Source organism: Nipponia nippon, unplaced genomic scaffold, assembly GCF_047370975.1.
Source record: "Nipponia nippon isolate SJK-2023a ecotype South Korea unplaced genomic scaffold, ASM4737097v1 scaffold_1, whole genome shotgun sequence".
In the NCBI taxonomy this organism is placed as follows: Eukaryota; Metazoa; Chordata; class Aves; order Pelecaniformes; family Threskiornithidae; genus Nipponia; species Nipponia nippon.
The window spans coordinates 72349571-72366457 of NW_028262290.1; the positions used below are offsets into that span (position 1 = coordinate 72349571).

Sequence of the window (16887 nt, forward strand, 5' to 3'; positions counted from 1 at the left end):
GTACCCAGGCTCTCCAGGTATTTTTGCTACCTTTGATATCCATATACCAGTTCCTGAATTGATGCATGGTAGACTGCAGTTGCATGAAAAGATAACCTTAATTGAAGTGAGGCAAAACTAGAAACACCATCATTCATCCCAGTTCTGACTGTGAATTGGCAGTTTAGGTCACAAGTAACTTGGCCTTCATATGTTAGACCATGGACACACGTGAGCCTACTGGGTAGTTTAAACTAAATTCTTATGCAGAGAACAACAGCCATTCCAAGTAAAATCATGACAAATACACAGACAACAGAGCCTCAGCAAACTTTGACTTGGCTGTGACATTCCTTTAAAACATAGGTGGAAAAAATATGGGGAACTCAACATTGAGATTTGATGGTGAGTATGGACAAGAATAAGTGAGATTTCCAGATGAACATAGATGAAGGAGCCGCTTGGGGAGCAGAGGGAGTGTGCCAGGTGCCCTTTAGGATTCTGGTAGATCTAAATAGTTGGGATACTCTTGTTAAAACTTTATTTGATTTAGAAGGTGAGGTTGGTACAAGTCTGGGATTTCCTTACATACCTAAGTGGAGAGCTCTCCCCTTCTGCCACAGGCTGAAGCGGTGGGATGAAGTTGCTTTGAAAGCCAGTAGGCATGTTAGACATACTGTCCTGGACTGTCTTCTGCAATGTGAGTATGGTTGAACACCGATCCCTAAACACCCTGTGCGGGATCAGGGGAGAGATCCTAGAGTGCACGTGGCTCCTTCCTTGCTTATGCTACTGAGTTCCTTCAAGGGATACCAGGGAGCGGGAAGGAAGGATGCGCATCCTGGTCTCATCCTGATGTGCTATGTGGATATGGGCAGAGAATGCAGCTGTGGCAGGCAAAATCTGCTGGAAATACAAAAGGAATGCACCCTTCCCACAATTTAGGGACAATCATTTAAAAGTCACTGGCAATTCTGCATGCCTAAAAACCTGAGTCTCTAAAGAAGGTGTTTTTATGGTTGATTGATAAATTGAAGTGAAAGGGCTTTGATTAAGGTGGAGGGTGGCATGGGGAGACTGGTATTACTGTTAAGACCTTGAACCTGCTGCCTATGCTGGCATCATTAAGAACATCCTGCAGACAAGGGCCTTCTTGCTCAGTGTCAGAGCTGTGATTGCTTCTGCTGGGATACGTAGTAGAATACTTAAAAAGTGTGGGCTTCCTCTGTGTCAAGGGCCAGGCCTGCCTGCAATTAGATTCTCTGAGGCCTGGTCAATGGGGTATAATTAGGAGAGAAGTCTTTTAATGAACTGCTAATGCTGGCCTAGCAGCAACTTGCAGATTTTGAGGGAAAGGCTAGGGTCAGGCCTGCTGCTGAAGTATCCGATTCATTATTTGGACATTCCAAGTTTCATTGTTTGCTCTTTCCTTTGAATAAAAGAGCTGTTTGTTTAACCCTGGTATTTTTTGCATGCAGGTGGACATACTGCTTATCATGAATGCCCACGTGGTGTAATTTAATTTCTGAAGAGGACTATGCATTTTTTAAACAACTTTGGAAGTCAAACTGCCTGGCAGAAAAGTTTGTACAAGAAAGCTGATAAACAATCTCTATACTTGGATAAAGCTGCAAGCAAGTTGTTTGATAAACCAGTCACAGAAGTTAAACTGTGTTTTTTCAACTTGAAAACCGAACAGGATCATCCAGTTCAGTGCTGCAGAAGCACGGATCATAAAGGTCAATTCCTTTTCAAAAGTCCAGCCCATCAGAGCTAGGAGTTTAAGCATCTTTCCCTATGGGTAGCTCCCCATTGATGTGGCAGCTTCAGGGACCTAGAGTTGCTTTTGAACTTTGCTTTCCCCAAGCTGGATCTGTTAGCACCGAGGTCCCCTGAGTGTAATAAAGGTTCGAAAATGGGCAGTCATTCTTCCAACTTTCAGGAGCTTAATCAGATCAAACAGATTTCAGTTAATGCCTGCTTACAGACAATCTTTCACAAGAAGCAGATTTGGCCACATCCTTTCCAAAGCTGGGAGAGTGGTGTGACAGTCCACCTACACATCTTTTGTATTACAGCCTAATTGGCTAGAACACATACTGAGAGAATGTGCGACCAGGATAAATTCCTCCCTCAGCCTGAAGGAGTTTTAACTTTTGTTACTCTCCTACCAGAGTAGAGGAAGAGCTGAGTGGAAGTTGTTTTCCCAGCCTGCGTCAGGCTGCCTTCCCTTAAACAGGGCTAGTATACGACCGAGAATGCAAGAGTCTGATCAAAAGAGAGCACGAGGGGAGTGTTACACTAGTGACTGGGGCATTCAGCTGGGACAAAAATCCTAAACTCTGTGTTCTGGACTATGTTTCTGTTTGCTTCAGTGACTTTACAGGAGGAGGAAGCAGAACTCATGATCACCAGCAAGACTTAATGGGCTGATTATTGCATTCTTCTCTGCACTGTGGCCTAGAGTGCCCGGAAAGTTTCCCCCATTTAGCCATACTTAGCAAGTGGGTAAGGTATGACTTGAGGAGGCAGAAAATATATTTGAATCCTGTCAGGCTCAGTTAAGCATTGACTTCAGGTCTCCTATTTGCTGGCTTACTGTTTTAAGAAGGAGGTGATTAAAGGTAGCCCACTGTGACACCTTTCTCTCTTGTTTCTCCAAGGAACACAGAGAGCCTTGCTCAGTGTTCTTTTTTTTTTTTCCTCAACTATGATTCTATATCTCATTTGCAGGAGAGGATTTGGGACTTTAGATTGAGGAGAGAGATGCTTCCTCACAGCACTTAATCCTGTTGCCTAATTTTATTCTAATTAATACATTAAATTATATTAACTAATGCTTTCAATTAATTACATTCAATTAATACATTTTATTTTATTTAATTTCCATTTCCCGAGGGAGTCATTGCTCATCATTGTGTGTAAACTAGCTCTCTTTAGCTCTTTGCACAAACTGTAGGATTTGGGGAAGAGGGCTAGTACATTTGGAAAGCATTTGGGGATGAGGAGGCAATTGATTTTTGGTGTTGTGGTGGGTTAGCGTTGGCTGGCAGCCAAATAGCCACCCAGCTGCTCACTCGCTGCCCCTTCTTAGCAGATTGGAAGAGAAAATAGGATGAGAAAGCTAATAAATTACTTTATTCCAATTAAAACAGATTTGGGAAGTGAAAAACAAAACCCAAACATTAAAATAACACCTTCCCCCCCTTTTCATGGGCTTAGCTTCAGTCATTCATTTCTGACTCCTCGACTGTCCACCCTGAGCAGCGCAGGGTGGATGAGGGCTGGGGGGAGGGCGGTTGCGTTCAATGCATAACACTGTCTCTGCTGCTCCTTTCTTTCCATGCTGTTCCCCTGGTCCAGCACTCATCTTTCCATGGGCTGCAGTTCCCTTCAGGAAAAATCTGCCTCAGCATGGGCTCTCCACAGGTGTTAGTTCCTTCAGGAAGTATCCAACTGCTCCAACATGGGGTCCTCTGCAGGCTGCAGTGTGGACATCTGCTCTGGTGGGGGTCTCCTCCACAGACCACCATGGTATCTGCTCCAGCACCATGGAGCACCTCCTCCCCCTCCTTCTCTGACCTTGGTGTTCCCCCTGTTGTTTCTCACTTTTATTTTTTTCCTGTCCTGCCTGTCTGTCTGGTGTTTTCTGCCTTTCCTTAAATATGTTTTCCACATATGTGGAACCACCACAGATGTGGCTGATGGGCTCAGCTTTAGCCAGCAGCGAGGCCATGGCAGAGCTGGCTGTGTTCAGCCATATAGAGGCCACCACCCCTGCAGCCCCCCATCTACCAAAATCTTGCCGCCTATATACCACACAGGTGTTCAGATTATGCTGCTGTAGAAGTACTCGTCAGGGCCTTCAGGGCACGACTAGGCATTAATTACCCTGACCAGCCTCACCTGAGGCCTCTACCCAAGAGCTCCATTTAAGCTCAGGCCTGGGCTTTTACTCTTGTCCTGAGCTATGTTGTAGGTGTACCTGGTTGTAGACCTGTCTCTGCCTTGTCTTTTGCTTTTGGCTGGGCCTGTAGATAGACCTTGTACCTGGTTTGCTCCTTCACTGTGTCTGGGTCTGTCAGTGGAGCCTGTTACCAGCACCTGGCTCTGCCAGCTGCGTTCATATGCTGTGTGACTGTGGCCCTGCTTGGTGAGGATGCTGCCTGTGCTGGGGTTGCTCTTGGATCAGAGAGCAGTCAGCCCTTGCTGCTCCCCGACACTTCTGTTTTGGTAAGTTTTTGCTTCCTCTCTTCTATCAGCGTAGTTAGAGATATTGATGTGTGGGGAGCAGCACTGGAAATCAACTGAGAGATGGTGGTGGGAATGCATTTTTGTGTGATTGTGGTCACAAGTTTATTAATTCTTTTGTGAGACAGGGTAGGAAGAGTGGACACATGACTGTGTAGAGGAGAAGCTCTGGAAGGGTGGTAGATGGGCAGCCCATTTTGCAGCACTGTGATCTTAGATTGCTGTAAGTCCATTGTCAAACTGCATCCTGCTCACATTCCTACTTTGGGAGCTAGGCACTAGAAGTTAGAGATTGCAACCTCTAGTCCATGCACGCCCAAACCCTTTATCAGATCCAGCCCTCAGACTATTGATGTGTATAGCTTTTCTGTCTTATGTTCCAAAATGTTTTTCTCCTTGTCAACATCTGCCTCAGCCAGCACTCTGATGGAGAATCTAATCATGGCCAGCTGAGGGTAAATTTGATCAGAGATGTTACTGTGCCTCTGAGTCTCCAAAGGTGTGCTGTGCTACTCAAGCACTGTAAATGCTGTGGTGTTGCTCAGGCCCCTGGGAATCCCTTTGTCTTACAATGTTTCTGTGTCTTTGCTCACAGACTCACAATTACTGTCTTGGTCTCATTTCTAGCCATCAGCAATTTGGTTTTGTAGAGATTTTCCAAGTTTTAGGAGGAGATTTTCTGATTTATTTCCCTGGCTTGTGCAGCCTCACATTTGCTCAGTTTAAGTTCTCTGGGGGTTTTCTTTCCTTTTGGCACATCTGAAGAACACATTAAAGAGAGTCCCTGCGGTTTGCTTTGGAAGACTCGGAGAGGGTACATTGATTGAAAACTCTCTAGTACCAGGTTAATTCAGGTCCTACAGCAATTCCTCAAGCACGTCTCAAAAATCTGCCTACTCTAAAGAAAAAGTAGACTGGCTTATGTATTGCCTTTATTATACCTGATGTGGCAAAGTCTTTGGTTTGTGCTTCTCCTGTCTCTAGCTAAAGTTGCTGCTTCATATTCAGGCCATGAGAGCATGCAAATGACTGAAGAACCTGCATCTGCTCCAAAAGTGCTTTTGAAATTTTTACTGATAATTTCCAGCTGTTCTAGGTGCCTGACCTGTGCTTAGGCTGTGCAAATCCACCACTCCGTTCAACCTGGCTTGTTTTTATCTGACCTTGCTCAGTCATCATTTGGCTACCAAATTCAGTTTTATTTTACTTTCCGTAGCTAGATGGAGTATTTCTGCTGCAAACATTCATTATTTTAATGTTAACGTGTCACTCAGTCTATTAAATGTTTTATCTTTTATATCTATCGCATCGAAAAAAAAAAATATGCCTACACCACAATTTACATCCACAGACTTTCCTTCCCAGCCTGTCTAGATAGGGCTTTTGGTTTCTATGTATCAGAACCAAGTAGCACCTGGCACTTTGATTTTTCTTTGTTTCTTGGGCATTTTTGCATTATGGCAACCTTTGGTTTAAGAAACATGCTGTTACTTGAATACATTTTGAGGTTTTTTTCTCCTCTTTGTGAAGACTTTCCATTTGCTGTAAAAGGAAGTGAGAGTGAACAGCTTAAACTTGCATATCTAAATTTTAATTGGTCACATGTTTAACTTCTGCTCAGTGTGGGCACCTAAAAAAGATGGGGACAGATAGATCCAACCCAAAAGTATTTGAAGTGTAACTGGGAAGCAGAACAAAGCAGAATACTATGAGAAAGGAGACATACCACCCCATTGTCTGTGCGTTTGCCAACCTAGGGAAAGCGGGTTTTCAAAGTTAAACATGTATGTTTAAGCTGCTGGCTTTCACCTCTTCTAATAGCAAATGGAAATAAAAACTTCACGACTGCTAAGGAAGAGGGTGGGAATAGGCACATACCTTCGACTGAGATGAATTTCACCCTAGAAATTGCCTTTTAACGGGTATGGGTAACATCCTCCTTATGTGGTTGCTCTGGAACCCGACAGAGTTTCCTGTCTGGCTGTCAGTGAAAATTAGCCGGCTGCAATAGTGCCTGCTAAAGAGAGTTGTTTCTCTCATAGATACAAAGTGATGCTGCTGAAAAAATAGCCCTACTGAAAATAAACAAACAAAAAAATGCTAATTTTCAGTCAGGTCAGCTTCTGGCCACAGACCCTGAAAACTGAAGCGCTGGTGCTAGACTGCTGGGGGTGTGTGCATTGATCTGGCGTAGGACAGGGCTGCTGCTTCTGGGGCTGCGGTTGTCTTGGGTCAGTTTGGCTGTTTAGAGTTTATGTAGGTTCAATCAGGATATTTCAAGGGGCTTAATGTGGATTGATTTCAAAGCCAAAATATCCATGATGTTTCAGAAGGAGCCATGTTTTGAGTGACTTTTTTTAGCAGCTTGATACCTCTGACATCTTCACTCAAATACACTGCATAATTTCTGGAAATGCTTTCTTGTTGTGTGCAGTAACATGGAGGACGTTGCCCTCGACAACCTTATTTGATGCCAGTCCTTGTGTTGAGGGAAAATTTCTAAGTGCTGAGAGCACCATCTCCAGTTCTATCAGTTGCTTTTTCAGAAATAGTGGTGTGGTTAATTGTTTTTATTTGCCTTGTTCCATTGACCACTTCAGAAGGCATTTAATAAAGTGAAGGTAGGTGACTGAATTTCATTTCCTAGTCTCTAAGCCCCTAGCTTTTTTGAGTTTATGAAAGGATAATACTGATGTTGTGTATTAGGGACTAATGTTGGCTGGTTTCAGTAGCTGTTTTGACAGTACAGTTATTGTCAAAGTCGTTATGACAAATAGCCATTTTCAACCTAAATCTGCTACATGCATCTCTAGGGCTTCTGGGCCAGTTAAGTATTGCAGGAACTTTACTGCATTACAGAGAGATCTGCAGAATTTAACAAGTTAGTTTTAAAAAACACGATCTCTATATATGTTTTATGGAACCTGAATATTTGAAAGGGTCTACCTTATGTTTTTATTATACAATTGCTTTGGAATGCCAGGACCTAATGAAGCTCTCTTCTGCTGTCAGTGAGTATCAGCCAGTAGCAATAATCCTTGCTTGAAGGGAGAGGTTGATTCCTACTCTCTTGTACATAAACTGCTGTTTTGGCAGACAGGGTTTTGTGCAGTGGCAGTCTATGTAAAATTGCACCATGAATGGTTGGCATTTCTAAACTTTTGTTCCTACTTCATAACATGTAGGCTGTCATCTCTCGTAGATGTGTTGTATGGCCTGTCCTTTTGCTTCACTAAAAAAAAAAAAAGGGATTCCAAGATCAAATAAAGACACGGGAAATAAAGTTTCCTCTGTTGCCAGAGCAGGGGGTCACCGGGGATTTTTATGGCACCACAACTGCAAAATGCTGCTTAAGTGACCATGTAACCGGTGGCAACTACAATTCCAGTGAGTTGCAGAATTTTAAATTTCTTACACTGAACGAGCTTGGCTGCTTACAGCTGTGAAGAACATCTCTTACTAATGCTAGCTCATATTGCTCAAAACACAGTCTCATCTTTAGATCTTTGTGCCTCTTTCCGTCTTTCCTGGGCCTTCACTCTGCCTCTCAAAAGGTAGTGCCTCTCAGAGGCGTTTTATATAGGCAGTGCTTGCTGGCCACTGTTGCAGTGGAAGTAAAAGGAACATCTGGGAGTACGAAGCTCTGTTTTCACATTTCTATGTTTAGCTATTTAAACATAGCACTCTCAGGACAAAGTGCTTTTGCATCACTGTAGAAATGCATAGTTAATACTCAGTTGTTGGAAAATACTGTCAGTCTGTTGGTTGTTGGTTTTTTTTTTTTTTTTTTTTTTTTTAAAGTTCTTATTGCAGCCAATGGAGAAAGAAAACGGAGAGGAGAGGGGAACTTTCAAGGAAAAGCAGTCAGTCAGTTCTCATAGATTCTTGTAAGTGTGAGCATTTGCTATTAGTGTGACAACTTCACAACAGTATGCCTGATTTGCTTTAGCTTTTTCAATTTTTTTGTTTTGTATGGATATAGCTGCAATAGTTGTGGTGTCCTGATGTATGTTCTTTGAAGTAGCAATTATAAATTGATCTAGGTGCCTGTAAGCAAAACTGTGGTGCGTGCTCTTCATCGTGTTGTAAAATTACTTCAGTGTGTGGTATAGCACCTTGAAAAGGCAGTGTTATAAGTTGGTAACATGGCCTGTAGGTGATGGGGGAAAAAAACCCAGAGCTATCGTAATTTTTTCAAGGTGTTCCTCCTAAAACACATCCAATTTAGAGTCTATTTTTTCTGTTGATCCTTTGACTGGGATTTCAAGCTCACTACTAGTCAGATTGAGTTCCCAGAGTGGCTTTCCTTTTAGAGTACATCAGGAGAGCCACTAGACAGAGCACCGGCTAGAAGCCATGGGGACTGTGCACAGATTTGTGGTATGACTTTAGACAACTCACTTTGTTTTCTGCTGCAAGCCTATCAAAATCCCTAACCAGTTTCTCTAGGATTACAAAAATTTTTTATATTCACAAAGATGTACAGGCTTTACATCCACATTTTCCAGGCCTCTGTAGCCATGAAATGAGATGAGATTTTCATGTAATTGACGGAGTACTGAAGCTAGTAGGGAGGGTGGTTTAAAAATATCTGAACAAAATCATGAGAGTTGGCAGTGCTATTTAATCTGTCTTGTTACTTCAGTTCTTTAGCTGAAGACTGGGAACAGGACAGGTAGAAGATAAGAAAATTTTCTAGCAGAGAAAATGTGGTAGACATTGTCAGGGGCCTGCTTAGTCCCATTAAAACATTGTGGCAGAACTAGAAATGGTTTGATCTCAAGAGTCTCTATTAGCATCAGATACCCTCCTTTGTTTCTCTGAAATCGAAGTTGTTTAGTTTTGAGTTTTGGATTTTTTTTTTTATTTTTTTTTTTTTTTACTTTCAGTTGGGTTGGAGTTGGCAGGACAGTGCACTGTTAAGCAGATCTAGTAACATGTACTTTGTGTAACTAGTGAATGTGCTGTGGAGGGACAATAGGAAAATAAATATTTCAAAGGAATTATATACAGTAGTGATGTAGCACATTCTATACATCTGTTACTGGTTTCGAAATATTTTTAAACTCATTAAAGGATACTGCGAATAAAGAGAAATCATCATTATAGCAAAGTGCAAGTTAAGGAATTTTTTTTTTTTCTTACAAGTCTTCTCTTTGAGACTAAAGCATACTTGGCCTTGTGCTCCAGTGAATAAGTCACCTAGTGATAAGAGTTAAAGAGCAGTTTCCCTAACTGTTGAAGTTTCTATTTAAAAACACCAGTTGAATGTTTTCAGCTGAGCATTCTTATTTCACCTCCTTCCCCTGGACTCTGCAGCACTTTATGTAAAAATATTTTGAACAAAACAGCCTTATGAAACTAATTTGCAGCATGATAAAATAAATAGAATTTGCTTGGAGCAACTTGCCGCTGTCCTCATGGTGGAGGCCTTGAAGCAGAGCTGGAAAAAAGTTATGGAAATCTGTGAGATGCTGTGAAGTAGCAGGACTTGCAGGAAGAAGCCTTCTGTTCAGGCTCTTTGTTTCTGGGTGGTGCCACCACCATCTGATCTTCCAAAATGATGTGATTCAGTGGTTCTTCTCAGAAGTTTTATGGTTTTCTTTCTGACACTTAGGATGGTATTCATATCTTCTGACTTTAGGTAGCTGAAAATTACATGTTTGCCTCTAAGTGACTAGCTACCCTAGCCTGTATTTACTGTCATTGAAGAGAAACTGGCACTTCCAGAGAGGTATTCCTCTGATTTGCTTTAGAAACCAGTTTGAGGAAAAAATGCCTTTCATTCTTCAGGTGCCTTTTTGTCTCCTTTGATTGTAAAGAATGCCTTGGAAAGAGCCCACACTTACGTGTCTTTTAGCTGCCTGGGTCAGATGGAGTGAATCCTTCTTTCTGCCTCAGGAGGAGCTGAATTACTCCCCAAATGCAGAGTTACTTTTTTTTTTTTTTTTTTTTCCTGAAGGAGCCCACCATTTCCTCCCAGTAAGGATGGGTTAAGAAAAGGCTTAGCGGAGTGAAGTGCTGTGCTTGTAAAACTCTCACAGCTGTGACGAGAACAGAGATAATTTCTGATTTGGAACAGCCTGGCTTCTAGATCATAAATTGGGCTGATTTATGTCACAGTGCTGTCTCTGAGTAATGTCATTCTTCATTGCTTAATAAACATTAAAAGCCTGTTTCTAACCTCCACAAAACACCAGGAATGAGAAATATGTTGTGTTGGAATTTATTCTGCTTTGGCAGCAGAGACCAAACCCAACTTCTTCCATTAATAAGACCTATGTTACAAAGCAGGGCATCTTACAGCTAGGGGAGAAAACTAACTTCAATTTGCCAGTACAAAGCAGTCCTTAAAGTACAATGTTATTACCTTTGTGCTGTGCTGAAACCCCACTGCTAATGTTCAATCTGAGCTTTGCTTTCAAGAAAAGGGTGCTAATCCATTGGATTATTCACTTGTCTTTGTGACTTTGGGGATACTTTCTAAACAGAAATTCCTTTCTACATTTTCTATGTATGATGGTTATCTAAGAAATAAGTTCTGTTTCACTTTGAAAGTGCACATCTGAGTTGGTTAATAGTTCAGCAGTTAGCACCCAGCACAAACTATGTGCCCAAGCAGAGATGCCTAAGATCCTCTGAAGTATGAGCAGTTGCAATGAAGACACAGAGCAGGTGCAAGACATGCTTTAGCAAGTGAACATCAGTTATGAACAATGTGAAAAGCTTAGGGATTATTACCAATATGTTGTTTTACTTTAATTTACTTTCATGCCTAAATTTATTTGGTTGTTTTTTAATATGTGGAACACTTCAACTTTATTGACAAAAGACATTAATACTAATAAAAAGAGCTGAATCGATTTGCTTGGAGATCGAAGTCTCTGACCAGACAAGTAGCGATCACGTAGATGGTGGTCTGTTTCTAGATGGCAGCAAATCATCAGAGCAGTGTGTGGGCTGCATGGGGAATCCGCAGCATGCGTGTAGTGGTTGTGACTAAATGGGGACCAACGTGGATTTTGCTTCTGCTGTTGCTTTCTCAACTAATTTCTCCATCCTTTTGCCTCTTTTGTTCCAAAACCCTACTCCGATTAAGGTGTGAAAGGGTTTACCATCAGTTTCAATTTTTTTCTATTTTCCATTGTGTGTGAATCCTTTCACACACAAAAGCAGTGGTGATTGTATTGGAACTGGGTGTCTGCTCTCAGTCTTCACTCTGGATTTATTATTGCATTTTCATCAGCTTTTGCCTTGCTTTCCACTTCACTGGTTTTGATGATCTTTAGTGAAATCCATTAGTTTAAGAAGGTGGCTTTCGTAATGACTTATACACCATCTGTTACTTTATTTTATTTTCAGTTTATTGTAGCTTTTATTTATAATTTAGTAAGTTCTGCAGATATCTGCTGCTTTAATTATAGTGAAATGTGTATTGCCTTTACAATCATGTTGTCAAACTGGGGGTTATTTAGTACCCTAAAACATCTTGATTTTTGTCATGTAGCGGTCACAAGTAAGACTAGAGGATGCTATCAGTCCCTTTCCAACTTCAAAATCTCCAACTTCTAAATCTCTGTCTGTTTTGTGTTTGTTACCTTATAATGCTGCTGCTCATGGACACTGTATTTCGGTTTACAGTACACTAACACATTAGTTTGAAACACTGCAACATGAAGTGTTGCAAACTTAAAATTTTGCAAGTCCTGTTGAGCTGCCTGGCTTTTAGAATGTGTTAATTCTGCATAAAATACTTGATAGCCTGCATGTAACTAGAAAGAGATCTGATTAATGCTTTTTCAAATGATTATTCTCAAAGGGGAATGTGTATTAAATGTGCTGCAATAACTTTTTTCCTCTTGTACCACATACAGGAACAAACAAGTTGTAGATTTTCATTTACTTTTTCCCTGGCTGTATTGCCATGACGTACGGTAGAAACTATCTTTGCCAGGAGCACTTCCTGTGAGATTTAGTTTTGAAGTGGCTTTCCATTTCCCTGATTTGTTTGAGGTTGAATCCCAGAATCACAATGTGTATTCAAGAAGTGTCCATCCTGCCTCCTTTCAATTGTGTAACATTGCCAGTGACACAGAGGGCACTGCTTATGCTAGCATGAATTATTTAGCTGTTTACCCTGCTGACTTATGAAGGTATTATGCTTAGTGCATAATGGGCAAAAACTTTTAGGCTCTAAGATAGCTGTTGAGATGTGCAAGGTATTTATGCAGTTTTGTTGTTTGCTTTATTTTCAGGTGTCACTGACCTCAAGTCTTTTTGAGTTGTTCTAGTAAAGAAATGTGAATTTGTCTTTCTCTGTTATCTGCTAGGTTCCTTCAAATGCATTACTGCACAGCAGTTCAGCTCTTGAAGGGATAATTACCTTGAGCAGCAAATACCACCTAAATGGAATTTGATCCATTTTTTCTGAACTGAGCTGCCTAATTATGGTTTTCCCACAGGCACAAATCAGACCAATTCAGTTCCTTTCCACCTGCAATACAGTGAAGGTTCTGAGATCTGAAAACCAAACAACGAACCAGACAGAAAGCCCCACCTCTTGCAGCAGACAAGAACTGGATGCTCTTTCACTGTTAGCATTTACTATGCTTGACGAATCAGAGGATCAGACGTGTGTTTGGCAAGCCAAGCCCGGACCACAGGTTGCACACAGATTTGTATCTTAGGCTATGCATGCTGAGGCTGGTACCTTTCAGAGGCTGTGCCCTTGTGCTGGAAAAGTGACAGCAGCAATCTTCCGGCTTTTATGCAAGTTCACTGCCGTTTGTGGGCAAGTTGCCAGGGTAGGTCCTTCAGTTGAAGTGGGTTGCCAGTAACAGCACCCTTGTTGGAATATGAGACAAATCGGTTTATTCTAGTCAGTAATCTGCATAATTAGGGTGGAAATGAGAGTAATAAATATACTTAAGTGTTTGGAAATGGCTTTCTTCCTGGAAGATTTTTCACAGGGTGAAAATTAGGATTCATTCTAGAGGAGGAGAACTAACCTTAAAAGCCCCATTACAACTGACCTTAAAGCTACCATTCTTTTCAGTTACTGAGAAACATTTGCTAAAATTTAATTGAAAAGATCGCTGAAACTTGACCCATGTTATAAAAATATTGATACTGGTTTTTACTTCTGATTTTGCTTCATTTATACAGACGTGTTAAAACCAGAACAATGTCTGTCACTTCTGTAACGGCCAGTGGGGAAGTCCAAGAGGCAAAATTTGTGTGGAAGATGTGTATTAGTATTTACCATTTCTTTTATCTACTTTATGTTTCCTTATTTCACTTGTCTAAAAAAAACTCAGAATGGTATGTTGATTTGGAGGTACTAAGCTCACAATGAATCCCTTTTCTGTTACGTCAAAATTGTAGGAAGCCCTAATCATGCAGTTTAGTATTTTGAAGTGCTTTACTACATCTTTTTTTATCAGATCAAATAAGACATCAGAATGAGCCTTTGAGTGACTCAGTCTTGAAAGCTTATTCATCATACAGCGAGATAAGAACAGTTTAATAACTAAAGTAAAATAAAAATAGAACAGTAATAATAGTAATACTAACAATAATAATAAAAACAAGTAATAATAGTACAATAGTAATACAAAGCAAGTGATACACTGTATAATTGCTCACTACCTGCTGACCGATGCCCAGCACGTTCCCCCAAGCAGCGATCGTTGCCCCCCAGCCAACTCCCCCAGCTTATACACACCACATGATGTCATACGGTATGGCATAGCCCCTTGGCCAGTCTGGGTCAGCTGTCCTGGCTGTGCCCCCTCCCATCAGAGCATGGGAAGCTGAAAAGTCCTTGACCAGTGTGAGCGCCACTTAGCAACTACTTAGCAAGAACCAAAACATCAGTGTATCATCGACATTGTTCTCATCCTAAACCCAAAACACAGCCCCATACCAGCTACCAAGAAGAAAATTAACTCTATCCCAGCTGAAACCAGGACAGTAATGTTTAAAGGTGTTTCACAGATAGCGCTGATACTTGGTTGCTTTCGGAGTAAACCATAACAGCTCTTTAATGGTGAACAAAAACAATTAAGTGAAAAAGAAGGCAAAAGACACTTGAAAATATTTGTGGGAGTATGTGAAGAGGTTCCTAGTTGGTAATTATACTGGAGTCTGGACAGGTCAGCTAGTTGCACTCTCAAGTTTGGGGAAATGGCAGCAAACTCTTCTGTCTGTGCAATTTTTGAGGTTATAGAAAAGCACTTCAAATGTAAATTTTTCCTGTGAGCCCTTTATTAAATTATTCATATACTTTCAGTTTTGCTTAATGGACCTGTGGAAGTGCAGTGTTCCTAAATTTAAATGCGTGTTTTGCTATTCTTCCAAACAGACAGGAAAGGTGTTTTGGGGCTCACATATATGGGAACGAGCATGAGCTCTAAAGTAGAGTGCAATATATGGCATACAAATTAATCTGTTATAAGTCTTAGTACAGACTTTTCTAGAGTCTGGAGAGACATACCCAAACTAGCTTTAGATGCACTTGTTCTTCTAATATTTTTCTCTTTGTCATCTTCCCATCTTATAAAGGCTTGTATTATAAATGATATTTTGAACAGAATTGGTCCTTAAATTCGGGGGGGGAAGGGTATTACATGGCTGAACTATCCCAGTTCTGAAACCAGCAATCCTTGTGTGGGCATGGTGGCTTCTAAAATGCCTTTTGCCAATGGATGACTAATAGCTAATGGTTTTCTAGTAAAAATTTTTAGATCCAAGTCTTGGAAAGGATTTGCTGGAGGAGAGTGATCAGTAATTCAGCGGCTGACAATCTTAACTATAACAGTGTAGGTGAGAGAGAGCTGGCCAGAGCCTTGCCTTGGGCTCATCAGTTGTCTCTGGAACCACTAAGGGCTCAGCTGGAGGAAGCAGGTGCTTCTTGTAAGCAGCCCTGGGAAAAGAGGGGGAAGGCTGAGGAGCCCTTGGGGTGAGGGCATGGGAATGAGGAGAGGGGCTCGGTATCCCAGCCTGCCTGGGGCAGGGACGAGACTCTACTTTATGAAGGCTGAAAGGGTAATTGAAAGGAAAGGCATGATGGAAGCCCTTCTGCTTGGCTGAGGGAGGGCACTGCAAGTGGAGGTGTTACAGTTCTGTAAATAAACCATTCAGTCTGACTTCCGTATTATTTGTAAGACCTAAGCCTTAGTTGACATTGTTTCAGGCACTGCTGTCCTGCAGTGCTGTAGATCAGGAGTTACAGAATGGGCAAAACATTCAGCAGGATCTTCATTTACCCTAGTAAATAATCTTGATGATCTGTGCACCAGAAGTAATAAATGGTCTCCCTCTGCTGCAGTTCCCTCTGTTGTGACTTAAGGCGCCTTATATTCCACTTGCCACTTCACTGCTGCCGATGGTTGTTATGCAAGGTGGCACGCACTCGGGGAGAAGCTAAGAAACCAGGAGCTGTTCATATCCAGCTACTTCACAGATTTTGACCATGCTCAAGAAGAGGTGGTCATAGCGTGGGACTTGGCACTGGGCTTGCACAACTATGCTGTGTTGTCCGTTTTTAGAAGCACCAATAGAGGCATCAGAAATGTCCTCAGTCAGTATAGTAAGGGACCAGACTGGAATGTCAGGCTAAGATCCTCAGCATGCTGGCTCTATTTCCAGCTGCTGAAGAACAAGAAGATATTAGTGGTGATAAGTTATGTTAACCCTGCTCAAATCAAAACAAAAACTTCCTTTTTTGTAAGTTTAAGCTCTGCTTCTTCAGTCTCTGAACTTTGGTGGTATAACATGTAGTCTATCCTCTAACAGGCTTTTGCTTCCCTCAGATTTCCCATAAGGGAAGCACAGGCTTTTTTAAAAAAGTGTATGTTCTCATGACTGCTGCCAAATCACGATATAGATACTGACGCAAGCGAAACACAGATAGGAGAGATGCATGTTACGCATGAATAGTAACTTTAACAGCAGGCATTGCTAAGTCTTCTGTGTAGAGTGATGTCCTGTTTGGGACTCCAAGCCCAAAGAAAAATATGGAGAATCCAGAGCATAACTAGCAAGGGAGACCTGAGAGATTTTTCTCTCAGGAGCAAACTTAGTCAGGAAAAGACTGGAATATGAGAAAGAGGAATAGAACAGTCTGTTCTCTATGGCTGTGGTAGGCAGGGCAAGAAGTAATGGGACCACATTGTAGCATGAGAGATTTCTCTAGGCTTAGGTGAGAAAAATAGCCAGAAAGATAGCTCAGTGCTGGATTATGTTGCCTAGGAAAGCTTTGAGTGCCTCGTTGGAAGCTGATAAGAACAGGTGAGACAAATCTGTCATGAATGGTTTGTGTCTAGCTGGTCTTCCCTGAGGCAGGGGGACAGGCTTGGGTGAGCTCCCAGACTTTTTTTTGTGATTTTCTGAATATTCAACAAGTCCTGTGTTGTTCTAATGTCTACTGGGAGCAAAGCAGCTGACAAGCTGCCGGACCAGTAAAAGCAAAGTAGGTTAGAGGATTGATGCATTCATAGCCTGTGGGAGAGATGGGAGCAGGGAGCTCTAATATTGCCACTGCACAATATTGTCTGCACACCCTTTGTTGGTGTGATTCATGGAACCGTGCTGGCATTGCATCTGGGGCAGTCGCTCAGCAGCCCTCAACACAGAGAGAGAGAGAAAAGGATAGGA

General features: G+C 41.7%; 1 long non-coding RNA gene across 1 annotated transcript in view; it reads left to right on the forward strand.

Moving 5' to 3' along the window:
- Nucleotides 1-3973: 3973 nt before the first annotated feature.
- Nucleotides 3974-16887, forward strand: part of LOC148057421 (uncharacterized) — a 67094-nt gene continuing 54180 nt past the window's right edge. Inside the window, exon 1 of the long non-coding RNA XR_015707199.1 lies at nt 3974-4212. This is a non-coding gene — a long non-coding RNA (uncharacterized LOC148057421). The remainder of the gene's footprint in view (nt 4213-16887) is intronic.